This window comes from Talpa europaea, assembly GCF_964194135.1.
Source record: "Talpa europaea genome assembly, chromosome: 3".
Taxonomy (NCBI): Eukaryota; Metazoa; Chordata; class Mammalia; order Eulipotyphla; family Talpidae; genus Talpa; species Talpa europaea.
Window position 1 is genome coordinate 80,412,002 of NC_140069.1, and position 18,313 is coordinate 80,430,314.

Genomic DNA, 18,313 nt, shown 5'->3' on the forward strand with positions numbered 1-18,313 from the left:
ATATAAGTTTATTTCAATAATATAAAATAGAAAACTGTTCAGATCTGGTGATTTCTATTTCCCTAAGGAAATGGGACTTCAGAAAGAAAAAAGCAAAGCACTATCTAGTCCTATACAGAAAAGAAATGATGCAGCTCTGTCTACAAAGAAGGATACTAATAACTATCTTACTAGGCACCATTGACTAAGACCTTTCTGTTCCTAATTTTCAACCTATTTTTTAAATCCTGATTTATGCTCATCAGAAACAGACTCAGCATTTAAGTGCCGAATTAAATAGGTTCACACTTTCCTATAAAGTTAAATTTAAACTTCTCACTCTTCATCAATCACCGACTTGTGTAAGAAAGCAATGAGCAGGGCATTATTGCACATCTAAAGTCACCTATAATTACAGTGGGCCTTTGTAGGATTTTGGGGTTTATTTCTTTTAGGCTGCTCAGTATAGAATACCCTAGGTGTGGTATTGGTGGAATAGGAGGAATATTTGTGGGAATACCCTAGGTGTGGTATTGGTGGAATAGGAGGAAACTGAGCAGATGTCTCTTATCCTACACTTCTCATAACTAGGGTGTGTACATGTGATACAGGCAAATTTCTCCCCTTGGTACTTTAATCTTGAAAGCAGTGATACAAAGACACAGGGATCATTCTGAAATTATTGATGGCAGCAAAGAGGATCCACTGGGGCAGGAATGGTTTGGCCAGCAGCATTGTCTTGGCCCAAATGTTCTTATGGCCTGAATTTGATTGTGATTCTCACTGACAAATTTCCGATTCTTTGCTTTCTGAAACTATTATTCTAGCCTCCCTTTGTGTTTTGTCTGAGTTAGCTAGAAATTTCTGTTTCTTGTAAGTTAATATAGGTACAGCTCTTTTCCACACATGCTGTCTCAAGGATTCAATCCACCTTCAGCTTGTGGCTCCACTATTTGGCATAACTTCCATGGTCCCTATAGCAGAGAAAGTTGAGAACATGTGGCACTTAGCCATTAGCCAGAACGAGTCATGCGACCCCATCTGATGGCAAGAAGGCAGGAAGGAGAAGAGGAGATTGTGTGTAGGAGGAGATTCACAGATGATGGCCACTGGAGGTGTGTGCCATGGAGAATACAGACTATTAGAAGTTCACTAAAGGCAAAAAGCGAAAGAGGAGAAGAGAGTCAGAGAAAATGTATCAGAGCTATTCTGTACTAATATCTTCTGGACACACAACTACCTGCTGTACCTCAGTCTCAGTTGCAGAGTCCTAGTGCTGCTGTCACTGGGAGGACTGGGCTGTATAGTTTCTCCTGTCTCTTGTAAACTGGAATGAATGCTCCACAGAAGGGTGTGGAATCTGGCTTTCCTAGAGGATGCCAAAGGGGCAGAATGTGGCAACCTGGGAAGGTCTGGGAAACTAAAGGCCCGTGGGTCAATCTTTGATTAATGGAAAATGAGTCATGAAGGAACCAGCAAAGACATACCCTCTTCTTCCATCCCTCGAGGTATAGATTTCTCTATTTGGTTGTTCAGGAGACCTGCTGCCTCTGGTTTACCGTGTAACAGTGGGCTGTGTGGAAATCTGACACTTTGTACATCTTCCCATCTTTTCCTGTTCTCTTTTTTCTTTCACTTTTACTAGCCTAGGGTTGTATTAGCAAATAAAATATTTTAAGAAAAAATTCAGTTTCCTCCCTTCCTCCTTTACTTTCCACTATTACCATACTCACATTTCTGGCCACCAAATGTATGTGGAGTTTTCCCATAATCCAAGCATTTCTTGGATTCTCAGTGGCCATCTACTGAGTGTCCTATCATTCAATTCAATTCTGATACTACCTACCTGAAGTTAATGTCAGATCACATAAATTAAGGGCTCAATCCCATAAGATTTTCCCTACTTCAGATGCCGATCACAAGTCCCAGGCTGTTATCTGTACTTTTGACCTTGAGGCTATAATTCAGGATTCTTTGGCTCCTTTCTCAAGTTCCATACTTTGCTAAAACAGTTCACAGGACTCAGAGACACACTTTGGTTTATTGGCTTATTAGTTATTAAAGAGTATGAGAAGTGATACAGAAGACCATCCAGATGAAGCCATACATGGAACACAGAAGGGTCCCAAGGGAAGCAGTTTCTGTCTCTGTGGAGTTGGGTATGTCACCTTTCTGGCACACGGATGTGTCTACCAACCCAGAAACTCCCTGAACCCATACAGCATGGGGATTTTCTGCAGGATTCATCACACAGGCACAATTATTAAATCATCCTTCATCTTCTCTCCTTTTCCCAGAGGATTGGACTGAAAATTCTAAGCTTCTAACCATGGCTGGGTCTTTCTAGTAATCAGCACCTACCTTGAGGCTATCCACCAAGAATCATCTCATTAAAACAAAGGATCCTCCTATCACCCAGGAAATTCCAAGGGATTTAGGAGCTTTGTGTAAGAAAATGGGGCCAAAGACCAAATATTAGAACAAAAGATGTTCTTTGGCTTTTTTTTATTGATTAAACTTTTTTATTTTCTTATATTGTTGTTCTTTTTTTTCTTTTTTTTAAATTTTTTAATTTTTTTAAACAATATTTGCTTCCCTCCACCCCCTCAGGTTGAGTACTCATAGAATTTCCTTCCCCAAGGCACCTGTGCACCATCACCACAGTCCCCTGTGCTCCTCCCTCCCTCTGATCCCTCTCGCTTCTCATCCCCTGAAGTATGTCTCTGATTTATAATTGTTTTTGTTTTCTTGTGTTTTTTACTGTTATTATTTTTTTTTACATTGATGTCTTATTTGGTTCCCCTATATTCCTGTTATAAGTGAAACCACCCAATATTTTTCTTTTTCCATCTGGCTTATTTCACAAAAGAAGTTCTTTGTACCATTATTGTTTAGAAATTTACAAAGATTTTAGAATCTCATGTCAGCAGCTAGGGACAAAGACCAAAATATGTATTTCTTATTCAAAGATACAATATCACAAACGTCACTACAGCAGGGATTCCTGCCTGAGACTCTTCTTTTTAGAAAGCCCAGACTAAAAGAAGTCTTCATGCAAAATGAATTAGTATTATTCATGTATATTTAAGATTTGAAAATACTAATTTTATATATGCTTGACATTAAGAAAACCTTAAGAACAACAGTTTAGTTGATTATAAATTCAGAGATAATTGTGTGTATTCAGAAAGGATTTCCTTCTTGTATTTTCCAATCTTTAACTGTCAAGTCAGGGGAGTAGAGAGACTTTTAGGAACTTCGAGATCTAAAAAAAATTTACAACTCTCAAGTTCTCTAAAAACAGAAGCATATGTTAATGAAGGTAAATCTAGTCCTTATAAAAAATAGAAAATAGCATAGATCAGAGTAGCCATGAAAACAGTGAATAGAAACTTGTAATGTAGACTCTATTTAATATTTATATGTAACATAAATAAGACACAAATAGATATGTTAGGCATGTTAATTAAGCCAAATGAGTTAGCCAGTCCAAAACCACTGAATTTTTTTAGAACAAACTTAAGTTTCAGTTAAGATTCTTGCTGAGCTATACATAAATCTTATAAACTAGCTGGCTGTCCTATAAAGTTCTGAATGGGATGTGTAACGGGGTGGGGGCTTCTACTAGTAACATTTCAAACAGATTGAGAATCTGGGAAGATATTAAGAAAATATCACAAGATATGTATTATAAAAGCTCTAATCAATAAGTTAGAAATCCAGTCTTCTACACAAGAATCCCTCCCATAATAGCCACATCCAGTGGTCCTTCAGCTTCTGCTTGTTCTAACCATGGAGTTTTGCTAACTCAGTAGAAAGATGATTTCTGATGTCATTGTGCATGTGTGCATGCATGTGCATATGCGTGTGTGTGTGCGCGTGTGCATGTTTAAAAGCTAAATCTGCCTTCCCTTAACTTTGATCCTTAAACCAGACAAATATGGCCTAATTCCTCTTCCATATGTTGGTCCTTAAAATATTTGAAGACAGTTTTCATATTTCCCCTGGAACTCATGTACTCCACGCTAAATGTCTACTACTCCATCAATCACCCCGATGATTCTATGCTATTGTTTTGGTATGATCTATGTTTAGTTTCTAAGTGAATAGGGAAGAACTTCAGTTACTTCCTCTGATTAAGGCATTATGCCCTTCAGCAATGTGATGCTCAAATGTAGACAAAGTATTTTAGGTATTGTCAGACTGGTGCAAAGTGAATATAATAGTTAATTCTCACATTAAAGTCTCCATAGCAGAAAACTACTTTACTTTCTTTTAATGGCCATTGTTGTCTGCAATAAAATGTATAGGTAGCTAAATCATTAGATTTTCCCCCCTTCTGTTGCAGCCAGATCTCTCCCATCTTGTCCTTGGTGTTAATTTTATTAAACCAGATTAAGTACTTTATATTAATCATAATTAAAATTTATCCTTTTTGGTTCAGGTTATTGTTGTTAAACATTATCATCATCATTAATACCTGTGGAGATTGTTTTGGAATTCAGAATCTGCCACTTAATTTATTTACCATCTGTTTAGATTGTGATCACATAACTTTGTGTATTTATTTATTAAAATTTATTTTATTTTATTTTATGCATATAAGAACTTGGATGCAGGTCAGAAGTGTGGGGGGTGTGAAGAGTCACCAGAGACAGAATGGGAAGCAGAGCGGGCAGATCTATTGAAATACACTGCTGAGGGGAGCAGCGGGTGGGACAGGAGAGGTCTGCTGCATCGTGTGGGTTAGCTCCCTGGCTAGGGATTGAACTCATGTCACAGAGGCTGGTGATAGCTGATAGCACTGAGACTTTAACCCCTGCGCCACCAGGGAGGCCCTGGGATCATATACCTTTAACAAAAAGAAAACTGAAAAGACAGAACATAGGATGGTGTCCTGTGGCATACTGGTTAATAGTGCAGGGTGACCTCATCCTGATAATCAATTTGCATCAGGTACCATTATCAGTTGATTAAATGCTATATGATTGTACTAAGTTCCAAAAGCCTTTAGCAAAAGACCTGTTGAAATAGCATGTCCGGAGCCGTCCGGAGCATGCGCCGTGTTGCGCATGCGTGCGATGAGTTAAGTTTCGCTTTACCGTTTCGTCTTCTGAGAAACCACTGCATTTTCCTGTAAATCACGTGAGACTGGGAGGTATGATGGGAGGAGCTACCAGGGTATAAGAAGAGAACCATGAGAGAGAGGATAGGATACTGCGAGAGGATACTGAGAGAGGATACTGAGAGAGGTTACTGCGAGAGGAGCAGAGAGAAGGCCAGGGAAGGTAGAAAGACAGGGAAAAGAAAGACATGGAAAAGTAAGAGAAGGGAAAGAAAAAATAAAGAAGCAACTGCTAGCATCAAGTTGTCTCAATCCCTTCATTTCAATCCTCAGCCCTTGTCTTTTCGTGCCTACGAACGGTTCGGACAATAGCATTTCACTTTTCTTCAGTAGTTACTGACATTAGCAACTGATATCCTACTCCATGTCAGGCATAATCAGTGAGGCCTTGATGTTGTCAACTGGTCTGGCACTTACAGCTAGGTTTTGGGTCCATCTATGGAATATAAACAATTTCACAGAGTGTCAACAACCAGCACAGCCACCTTATGACCATGATGGATTAACGCAGTAATACTAGTCAAGTCTGAACACAGTCAAAACATGAATATTGTCCAAGTCACAAACTGCCAAGCACCCCTCTCAGTTAATGTAAGTGCTGCTCTCTTGGTAATGAGAACTTTATCTTCACTATAGTCTGCCTTCCCTATAGACACAATTTATTGATATACTAATCATAGAATTATTCCTGCTCTTACAGCACCCAAACTCGAACAAACTCCCACATCCCTGAAGCTGCCCCATATCACCCAACCAAAGCCCAAATCCCATAATAGGTGCTTTCTAACACCCTATGGTGTTAGATTCCCTATGGTTTCCTCATTTGTTAGTGCTATCCCTCACTGCACTGAGCAATAAATCCAACTTAGCCAACTACAGGTAGGTTCCTGGTGGCCTTTGGCTGGGGGCACCGACACCCAGTCAGAAAAAATGGGAAGCCAGTATTCTTCCTTCTCCCTCTCTCTCTCCCCTCTCCCTCTCCACCCACCCACCCACAGAAATACACACAACCTAAGAGATTTATTATTTCTACGTTTGCTCTGGAAATTTGACATGAGCCCATAGTCAAGTTTTACCTGTTACTCTTTTCCCTGCCAAGGATCCAGAATGGCCCCCTGACTTTCCTATCAGGAAGAGACAGCCTTCTTTCACCTCTGCATGGGCCTGGCATGCTGATTCAAGTATAAGTGGTAGGAACTAGAACAAAGTCTCTCTATCTTGACCCCATCTCTCAGCAGTTTTCTGCTTGTGCTGCCACTGAATCCAATGACACTTCAAAATGGCAAAAGGAAAATACTTTGCTTGTGGTGACTGTGGTGTCTGGCTCTCAGAGAGCAATTCTTCTCTTGAATCATAAGCAAGCCTGGCTCATGGGCTGAGGCCAGAGTGGGATAGAGATAAAAGCTTTTCTCCCTTCTGCAGTACCCAGCTAGAACCAGACTCACTGAACCAGACCAAGCATTACAAATATTGTATTCATATGTAGCTTGATATATTCATTTAGTTTCAGGGAATGTCAGTATTTTCTTGGCACTGGATTCTACTTGCAGTTGAAGTCTGTGATTTTTTTCCTACCAGTTTACATTCTAACAACTACCTCTTACATCCAACATTCATTTATGATGAAAACCATTGAAAAACTGGGGATAAACAGAACATACCTTAACATAATAAAAGCCATTTACAACAAACCCATAGCTAATATTATTCTCAATGGTAAAAAAACAAAAGCTTTTCCACTAAGATCTGATAGGAGATTAAGATGTCCATGCTCACCACCGCCACTGAACATAGTATTGGAAGTTCTAGCTACAGCAACAAGAGCAAGATAAAAGGAATCCAAAGTGGGAAAGAAGAAGTAAAGCTATCTTTATTTGATGATGACATGATAATATACATAGAGAACCCTCAAGATTCCAGGGAAAAACTAATTGAAACAATCAGTCCAACAAAGTGTCAGGGTATAAAATCAACACACATAAATCATTTGTGTTCTTATATGCAAACAATGAGTTAGAAGAGGAAGAAGTGATTTCATTTACTATTACAACAAAAAAAAATTAAATACTTAGGAGGAAGCCTAGCAAAGAAGGTAAAGGATCTATACATGAAAACTAGAAGACATTACTGAAAGAACTAGAAGGCACCAAAAAAAAAAAAAAGGAAACATATTTCCTGCTCATGGATCACAAGAATCAACATTATCAAAATGGTCATCCTATCCAGAGCAATATACAGATTCAACACAATCCCAATAAAACTATCAAAGGCACATTTCAAAGAATTGGAGCAAATACTACTGACATTCATATGGAATCACAAAAGACCCCAAATAGCAAATGCAATCTTGACAAAGAAAAGAGACTAGAAGTATCACACTTCCAGACTTCAAGTTATATTATAAAGCCATAATATAACCAGACATCTGAGATGGTGTGCTGTAAGAAAAACAGACACATAGACCAATGGAATAGAATTGAGAGCCCAAAAATAAACCCACATATGAAAGATAGTTAATCTCTGACAAAGGAGCCAAAATCATACATTGGAGCAAGGATATCCTCTTAAATAAATGGTGTTGGGCAAACTGGACAGCTGCATGCAAAAGAATGAAACTAGACCATGATTCTCACACCAGACAACAAAATCAACTCAAAATAGATCAAAGACTTGGATGTAAAATCTGAAACCATAAAATATATAGAAGAAAATATAAGCAAAACATTTCATAACATAAACTTTAACGATGCTTCTAGAGATTCGTCCCTAATAGCAAAGAAAACACAACAACATAAAGAGCCGGGACTAACTCAAACTAAAAAACTTCTGTACAATGAAACAAACATTAACTAAAACGAAAAGACACTCCACTGAATGGGAGAAAATATCTGTACATTATGCATCTGATAAAGGGCTGATATCAAAGATATATAAAGAACTCATAAAACTGCAAAAACAGAACAAATAACTCAATTGAAAAATGGTTAAAGAACTAAACAAATGCTTCTCCAAAGAAGATATTCAAAGAGCTAACAGGCACATGAAAAAAGGTTCACAATCACATATTGTTAGAGAAATGCAAATCAGGACCACAATGAGATACCATCTTATACCTGGGTGAATGGCCCGTATTAAGACCAGAAACAACAAGTGCCGGTGAGGATGTGGAGGAAAGGGAACCCTCCTACACTGCTGGTAGGAATGCAAACTGGCCCAGCCTTCATGGAAAGCAGTATGGAGGTGTCTCGAAACATTAACAATGGATCTGCCATTTGATCCAGTGATTCCACACCTAGACATCTACACCCAAAATTCAAATGCACCAATCTGAAAGGAAATTTGCACTCTATGTTTACTGCGGTGTTATTTATCACAGCTAAATTATGGAAACAACCTAAGCACCCCAGAATAGATGAGTGGATCAAGAAGCAGTGGTGTATATATATACACAATGAAATATTACTCAGTGATCAAAAAAGACAAACTCATGTTATTTGCAGCAATAGGGATGGATTTTGAAGGGATAATGCTAAATGAAATAAGTGGGAGAAAGAAATATTGTCATTAATATGTGGAATAATAGGAACTAAGCAAATAGATAAAGTCAAGCTTAAAAACCAACCTTAATAGTTGACTACAAAACTGAAGCAACAAAGGAGAGAGTGGACGGGGTAAGGGTGAGAACGAAGAGGGAAGGAAGCACAATGGTCTATGGTGGTGAATATGGGTGTGCTGGTGGTGGGTGCACTACAGTGGTCATACTTGATGGGGTATCCCAAATTACCACAATTAAAATAAATAAGTATATTTATTTTAAAAGATTACCTCTTACATTATAACAGCCTTTCTGTTTCCTTCTAATGGATATTTCTTCTACACCTACTACACAGTTGTGAAGAATATAAAGGTGCATTACATGTAGCTCTGATCTTCAGAAGTACATGGTCTAGAAGAGAGAATCAGACACATATATAAATAATTAGGCATCACTCAGTTAACAAATATTTATTAGGCACCTACTCAATGCCAGGTATTATATCAGGAGTTGCATGTTGATAACTGCTGTGTGTGCCTATATGCTAAAAGGATGGAGTTGAAAGGATAATAATTTATTCACTGAGCACCTTCTATTTGCAAGTACTGAACCAAAAACTTTTACCTGACTATCTTCCTTAATCCTCAAAATGTTCCTGAGACATTCACTTTGTTATCACTCTGTTTTGCAGATGAGATAGCTGCATCATGGTATAACTTACCAAGGCCCACAGCTAGTTAAGTATTGGAGCCAGGAGTCAAACCCAGACAGTCTGACTTTGGATCTGTGCCCTTAATGAACACTTACAGATTGTGCTTTGTTATTCTTTCAGTCTACAGTGTTTTGGGGGATATGGTTGACTTCTGAGAACTTCTGCTTTGGTGAAGCTTTGAAAATTTATAATGCAACCAGACATCTGAGATGGTGTGTGAATTTTTTTCCTATAGTTGCCTCCTATAGGAATACATGTCAATACATAGGCTCCAAAGCAGAGCCTGGAGTCTGCAGCTATGACTGTACTTCTGTTGTTCTATGTATTCTGTACAGTCTTGGGAGGTTATTTTTAATGCAACATGCCAGAGTGGCATGTTGAAAGATCCATAGTAACCAGCTAACAGTAACAGCAGGGCCTGCCAAGTAAAAGTTCCGTAAATCAGTCATAAATGCAGTTACAAAATCCGGCCAGCGTCGTGTGCATGAGGGAGTGTCCTTGGAGGAGGCACAATTCTTGTACAGTTTCATAGGATCTCCTTGAAATTCCATGGAAGGAAAGAGCTCTTGTGGCAAATTTTTTAAGAGGAAAGATGTGAGAATGTGGCTTCCTTTAACTGTATTCTAATAAGGAACTTTCTTATATGTGACCAGGTAGCTTGGAGAAGTGAAGGGAAGATGGTCAGAGAATCAAATGTTCCAGATACCAAATGCCCTCCTTCCTGATGTTTTTAGTATTTTTGGAAAGATTCTTTTTCCACTATCACAGCCCACGTTCAGCCTTTAATAACTTGTGCTGAAAGGCCTCAACACTTTTATCTACACTTGCTCAAATTTACAGAATTCACAACAGTAAAAATCACCCCAGGCAGCATTTGGACATCTTATGCTTTGAGTGAGAATTTTACAAGGAACTTCCAAATGGTACTAAACCAAATAAAAGCTCACACTTTGAAACATGGGGGGATTTCTCTTATCACAGACTTACTGCAAACTCTTTGAGGGAGCAAGATACTTTACTTGGGGTCTGTGAATCATAAGAGTTGGAGCTCAGAGGGACTTAGCATCAAACAGTGGGCACATGGTCAGTGAATACTAACAAACAAGTAATGTATTACCTTTGAAAAATTGGGGAAATCCTGTCTACTAATTTGGCTCCCTGCTGTTACAGAACATCTGGACATGGGGAGCAAGCAGGTTGGTCATTACAGACAAAAATTATTATGCGAGCTTAAAATACATGTGGCAGAGAATGGGGGGCATTGACAACTTAATGAACTTAATGCTCAATAAAATATTGTGAATCTGTGCTTACTATAGTAAGAATGTACATGCCTTTTCCCAACCACTCATGACCTTCATACCACACATACTCTCTTTTTACCTAACTTTACAAGGTGCTGGTTCTCTCTGTGCTTACTTGTTTACAAATCAATCACCTCCTGGAAGGGACATGTTGGATAAGGGTAGGAGAGGACTGAAAAACCCAAAGGGAAAACTTTTGGAGCAATGGCACCTGAAGAGCAATTTTAAATGAGATAAAACCTCTTTGTCTGTATAACCTAAGATATTGGGAAAATACAATTTAGTTTCTAACAACAAGAAAAGAAACATTAGTACTAGCAATATGAGGTGTGACTGTGTAACTGGAAAGGCTAGAAGTAAGTTTATTTTTTACTTTTTTTTTAAGATTTTTTTTTTATTTATGCATGCAAGAACTGGGATACAGGCCAGAGGTGTGGGGGGTGAGAGGATTCACCAGCGACAGAGTGGGGAACAGAACAGGCAGATCCACTGAAAAATACACTGCTGAGGGGAGCAGCAGGCAAGTCAGGAGAGGTCTGCTGTGCCATGTGGGTAGCTCCCTGGCCGGGAATCAAACGCATGCTGCAGTGGCTGCAGGTAGCTTAATAGGCTGTGTCTTAACCCCTTGTGCCACCAGGGAGGCCTTAGAAGTAAGTTTAAAGATTTATTTATTTATTTATTTATACAAGCACTGGGTATAGTCAGAAGCACAGGAGGGTGAGAGAATTCACCAGAGCCAGCGCAGGGAACAGACTGATGAAATACACTGCTGAGGGGAGCAGCGGGAGCCTCAGGAGAGGTCTGTGCGCCATGTGGGACCCTTGTCTGCGCCACTGGGGAGGTCCCCTAGAAGTAAGTTTCAATGGAAAGTTCTTTTCAAGATACTTGTTCATGATGCCTACCTTGGTTGGGAATTTCTCACTTCAAGTTTCCCCCCCAGGAGATACTTGTTGAAGATAAGGGAGTTATAAACTACATTTTCCTCTGTTTACTGTGAGAGCTTGTTTTATTTCAGGTACTTTAATACTTTGGGCACTTTCTTTTTGATTATTCATTCACTATTAATGGAGATGGGATTGTGCCTACCTTCCACAACATCAAGTATCTGTTTACAAGTACCTGTAAATAGGAATATACTCAGAACAGGAATTGTTTGGATCATATGGTAATTCTAAGCTTAAATTTTCCAGGAACTTTCAGCATTTCTTTTTGTAGATGAGCAGTGCACTGACTGAAACAAATATGCTACTATTTCCTCACTATAACAGTCTTCTGTCTTGAACCCCTGTCAGACGTCAAGGGTTTGTTATTGGATTGGTTTTATCTGGGCCTTTGTTTTGTTTCTATATTCCACATATAAGTGACACCATCTGGTATTTGTTTTTCTTCTTCTGATTTATTCTGCTTAGCATAATCCTCTCCAGTTTCATTCACAAGACGTTGAGAGTTCTTAATTTTTATAGTTATATAGTATTCAATTGTATGTATACACACACACACACCCCCCACATTTTTCTGACCTATTCCTCTGTCCTTGAGCACTTAGGTTGCCTTCATAACTTAGCTATTACGAATAGGGTTGCCACAAACACAGGAGAGCACATATCACTTCAAATCAGTGTTTTTTCGTTCTTTGGATAAGTACCTAGGGGTTGAATTGCTGGGTCATATGGTAGATCCAGGTTTAATATTTTGAGTACCATCCCTACTGTTGTCCATATGGGCTGGACCAGTCTACATTCCCATCAGCAGTGTACAGGGTTTCTTTTTCCCTATATCCTTGCCAACAATTGTTGTCTCTGGTCTTTTTGATTATGGTGTGATGTGGTATCTCATTGTGGTTTTGATTCGCACTTCCCTGATGATAAATGACCATACTGTTTAAGACATTAACATGTAAGATTTTAGAAAGATTTCAATTCAAGATGCCCGTGATTTTCAAAGTTTGGTTACCTACAACTATCTTTTATCTGGAGGAGTTAGTGTGTATATTTGCTATTCCATCCAGGTGCTGTGTCCTTTAGAAAGAAGTTCATTGTCAATTTTTTCCCAGCCATAATGTAGTATCAATTATTAATCCTGTGGGTTAAAAGAGGACAACATGGTGACAAAGTATTTTGAAAACAGCCTCTTGTGATTTGGAGATTAAATAAATCATTAAATTAAATTACTCCATAATCAAATGTTTATGACTGTTTAAAGTTAGTCAGTCTCTGGCACTCTATAAAGGAACACCCTCCAAATTATGTCATAAAATAGGGCAGCTAAACTGTATCTTATCACCTTAAAAGTCATTTGTGGCTCTTATATAGGGATGCTGGCTGTTCGGGTTGGTGGGGGACAATTCTGTGTACAGCAGCAGCTGTGGGCATTGTATCCACTGCCCTCCAAGGAACAGAGGGTCAATAGCACAGTCAAGGGCCAAGGGAGCTATTATTTTTTCTCCTTAATATCTGATCTTGAGTGTTTTTTGGCTACTTTAAAGACACTTGGCAATTTTCACCTTATCAAAAAGTAGAAAAAAACAAGGTAAGGTAAATGTGGTTCAGAAGTTCTGAAAAAATAACACTGTTTGACGCTCAGTTTGTCACTACTGAAAGTAATAAAACGTAGTTTATACCATATGGTCATTGTCCTTACTTCTTGGCAAACAAAAGCATTTCCTCTTCCCATTCCAAATTGAAACTAGACAGCTAAAGAGTGAATCATATTAAAAAAGTACATTTCCTCTCTGATAATCTGAACGTGTTAAGATTTATCAGTCTCTTGTCTCATAATTTAAGAAGGTTTGCTCTTCCTCATTCTTTATGAGAAATATAGATGGATTTATAAAAAGAAAAAAAAAAAGGCCCTGTCCCTAATATATTATCAAACTCTGGGATTAAAAACAACAACAACCAACCAACTAAGGTGTGAAGCTATACTCTTGGAACTATGTATTTATGTAAATGAATATTAAATCAATAAAATTTGATTTAAAAAAACTAGCTATAAAAAGTCACTTTAAAAGTTGTAGAACACTATTGAACAGTAATGCAAATAGGAAAACACGTCTTTTTGTATGGCCTCAGGAACATTATGGTTGCCATTCTATGTGATAGACACAAAATTTATTCAACCTGTAGAATTGGATTCGAAAAAAGGAATAGAATTTTAGGGTTTAAATGATTCTGGCCTAGCAGTACTGCCATCACCTGAGAACTTGAAAGAATTCCAAATTCATGGAATTTACCACGCCAGGACACTTGAATCATAATCTCTGGGAATGGTGTATAGGAATATGTGTTTTATAAAACTCTTCCAGGTGATTCTGATACATACCGAAGTTTAAGATTCCTCTGAAATCACTGCTAAGTGTCACTGCTATGTTTATTGTATGTATAAATGGCCATTCATTATCTTTCAAGGCAACTCATTAAATAGTTGGATAGTTTTGGGCCTCCCCGGTGGCGCAGCAATTGAGTGCTGGGTTGCAAGACTGCCCACAGCCTCTGCAGCGCCAGTTCGATCCCCGCCACCGGCGAGGGTCCCACCAAAAAAAAAAAAAAAAAAAAAGTTGGATAGTTTTAACTTGCTGATATAAGTCTTCTGAATATTAAGCTAATAACTGTGTCTCCAAATCTTTCTTCTGTAATTCCAGTTCTATTCATTAGGAGTCACACAAATAAGTCCAGTCTCTTTTGTTGGGATAAGAAACAGCCATATAAGATACTTAAAAGTGCAAACAAGTTCTGGGTTTGAATACTAGTTTTATGATTAATGCATGTGTCACATTATCTGACTTCTCTGAGTTTCTGACCTCCCTTCCTTGACAAGTGAAAATATTAGTATCTCCCCTACAGGGTGATGATGAAGATTAATTCAGATAATGCATAAACTTAATGCAAGGGTATAAATAGCAGCTGCTTACAATTTCTATTCTGAGATGATCTTTAAACATTTTTAAGAGAACTATCATGTTCCCTCTGAGTCTGTTTCTTTCTAAACTGGATTCATCAGTTCTCTCTACCATCCCTATTACGTGATTTGAATCTCTCACCATTTCAATTGCTTTTCTTTAAATAACCTTTAGTTTCTGTATCAACGTTCCTACCAAAGTGAGGCTCCAAAAGTGGCAGGAACTCCATAGTCTAGGTAACAGCTGAGCTGTACCAAAAAGCACTTCTATAGCCTCTAATTTAAATATTGTCTCTGTCAATGTAATCAGACACAGATATTTTGAAAGTTATTTCATCCTGTAGATTCATATTGAACTTGCTCCTAGCTAAAAACCTAAGTTCTTTAAAATAAATTTTATTTTAAATTTAAAAATTGATACAAGTTCAATGAGAAAAAGGTAACGACAATCCTACCGCTATAAAAGATGGTTAAAATATTCTAGACTGTGGGCCTCCCCGGTGGCGCAGCGGTTGAGCGCTGGGTTGCGAAGCTTCCTGCAGCCTTTGCAGTGCCGGTTCGATCCCCGGTTGCTCCCGGTCACCGGAGGAGAGTCCTGCATGGCCCGCAGACCTCTCCTGCCGCCCGCTGCTCCCCTCAGCAGTGTACTTCGGTCCCTCTGCCTGTTCTGCTCCCCGCTCTGGCTCTGGTGAATTCTCTCACCCTCCCCGCGCTTCTGACTGTACCCAGTGCTTGTATAAATAAATAAGTAAATCTTTAAAAAACATTTTTTTCTAGTCTGTAAAAAAAATCTTGTGAGCTCTTTGCAGCATAGTCAAAAAAATGGATTTTGAAATACTGGCTAGCTGTGTAACACTTAAAAAGCTATCTAATCTTCCCTAATCCCAAATCTCACTAGTAAAATGGAAATAATAACATCTACCTAATTAGTTGTTGTGAGATTTAAATGAAATACTATTTGTAAACCACAAAACAAGAATTCAGAAAATGGTATTCTATTAATATCATTATTACATAAAAGACATGTACATTTTACCAAACAATAGAATTATAAGCTTGTGATCTATCACCTTTCATTAGTCTATGATAAATTGTGAACAACTTTCTATTTCAATAAGCTTATTTTTCCTTTTAGTTTTGAAGTTATTTATAGGTTTATATAAAGCTACAAATACACTACTGAGAGGGTCTGTGCACCCATCAGTTCATTTACCCCATGGTAACTATATAACTTAGCAAAGTATAGAATATTATCAAAGCCAGAAAACTGATATTACTATAATACCATTATAGTAACTAATATCATTAACTAATACCATTAGTTTTGCTATAAATCCTACTTGCATTTGACCAGTTTCAAATTTTTTAAATTTATTTATTTTTAAAATTTATTTTAAATAGCTGGATATATATAAAGCACAATTTATATACCTTTCCCATTTGGAGACATTTGTGTGTATATCCATGTATAGGTACATGCCATTATCAGCAATGCTGAGACAAACTTCAATAAACATGTGCTGGGAAAACTGGATATTCATAAGTAAAAGAAAGAAATTGGACCCCTACTTAAACCACTCACAAAACTTAACTTGTAATGGATTTAAAACTTAAGTGTAACTGCTTCTCAGTACTGGAAGTCCTAGCCAGAGCAATAAGACAAGAGAAAGACATACAAGGAAACTAAATAGGGAAACAAGAAATAAAACTATCACTACTTGCAAACAATATAATACCCAGAGAACCTTAAAAATGCCACAGAAAAGGTAATTAAAATAATAAACCAATTTAGTAAAATAGCAGGATACAAAATCAACACACAAAAATCAGTAGCCTTCCTATATTCAAACAATCAATCTGAAGAAGAAGAAATTAAGAAAACCATCCCGGGCCTCCCCGGTGGCGCAGCGGTTGAGCGTTGGGTTGAGAAGCTGCCCGCGGCCTCTGCGGCGCTGGTTCGATCCCCAGCTGCTCCCCGGCCACCAGAGGAGGGTCCCACATGGCGCGCAGACCTCTCCTGCCGCCCGCTGCTCCCCTCAGCAGTGTACTTCAGTCCTTCTGCCTGCTCTGCTCCCTGCTCTGGCTCTGGTGAATTCTCTCACCCTCCCGCGCTTCTGACTGTACCCAGTGCATGTATAAACAAAACAAACAAACAAACAAATAAATAAATAAATAAAAAACATGCCTCTATTAAAAAAAAAAAAAAAGAAAAGAAAACCATCCCATTTACAATTGAAACAAACAAGAAATCCAAACCTGGGAAAAAACCTAACAAAGGAGGTGAATGACCTGTACAAAGAAAAGTATAAAACATTGGTAAAATAAATAGAAGAAGATATAAAGAAATGGAAGACATTCCCCACTCATGGTTTGGAAGAATTAACATTATCAAAATGCCTTTTCTACTGAAAGCAATTTATAGATTCAATGCAATCTTGACAAAAATCTCAGTGACATTCTTCAATGAATGATGACATTCATTCTCATCAACAAATGTTGATGAGATTCAAATAGCCAAAGCTCTCCTGACTGAAAAGAAGAATAGAGGTATTGCACGCCCTGACATCAAACTATACTCCAAAGCCATAATAACTAAAAGAGCATGATACTGGAACAAGAACAGACATACACCAATGGAATTGAATAAAAAACCCAGAAATAGGGCTTCCCCTGGTGGGGCAGGCGGTTGAGCGCAGCGCTGTGAAGCTGTCTGCAGCCTCTGCAGTGTGAGTTTGTTCCCGGCCAGCTGGCGCAAATCCCACAAAGTGCGGCAGACCTCTCCTTTCTTACCTGCTGCTCCCCTCAGCAGTGTATTTCAGTGGACCTGCCTGTTCTGCTCTCCGCTCTGTCTCTTGTGAATCCTCTCACACTCCTGTGCATCTGGCCTGTACCTGGGTTCTTGTAGGCATGAATAAATAAATCTTTTTTTAAAAAAAAAAAAGAAATAAAGCTATACATGTGGACTAATCTTTGACAAAGGAGCAAAGAATATGCAATAGAACAAGGACAGTTTGTTCAATAAATGGTAGTAAGAAAACTGGACTACCACATGCAAAAGGATGAAACTAGACAACTACTTCACAACATGCACAAAAAAAAAAAACTCAAAATGGACAAAAGAATTGAATATAAGACCTGAAATCATAAAATATATAAAAGAAAATATAAAGAAAACACTACATGACAGATACCTCAGTAACATCTTTAAAGTTTCATTCCCCAAAGCAAAGAAAATGAAGGAAAAGATAACCAGCTGGGATTAGGTCAAACTAAAAAGCTTCTGTATAGCAAAAGAAACATTAACCAAAACAAAGAGACACCCTACTGATTAGGAGAAAATTTTTGTACCCCATACAACTGATAAAGGATTGATCACAAAGAACTACAAAGAGCTCACAGAACTCAACAAAGATACGATCCAGTCAAAAAATGGACAGAAGAGCTAAAAAGAAACTTCTCCAAAGAGGAAATGCACAACAGGTATATGAAAAAATGTTCAACATCACTTATATTCAGGGAAATGCAAATGAAAACCACAGTGAGATACCACCTTACACCAGTGAGAATGGCAAATACTTAAAAAATGGGCAACAACAAATGTTGGAGAGGATGTGGAGAAAAAGAAACTCTCCTACACTGTTTGTAGGAATGCAAACTGGTCTAACAGCTATGGAAAGTTGTGTGGAAGTTCCTCACACTAGTAAAAGTGGAGCTACCACACAGATGCAGCAATTCCACTCTCAGGAATCTAACTGAAGAAC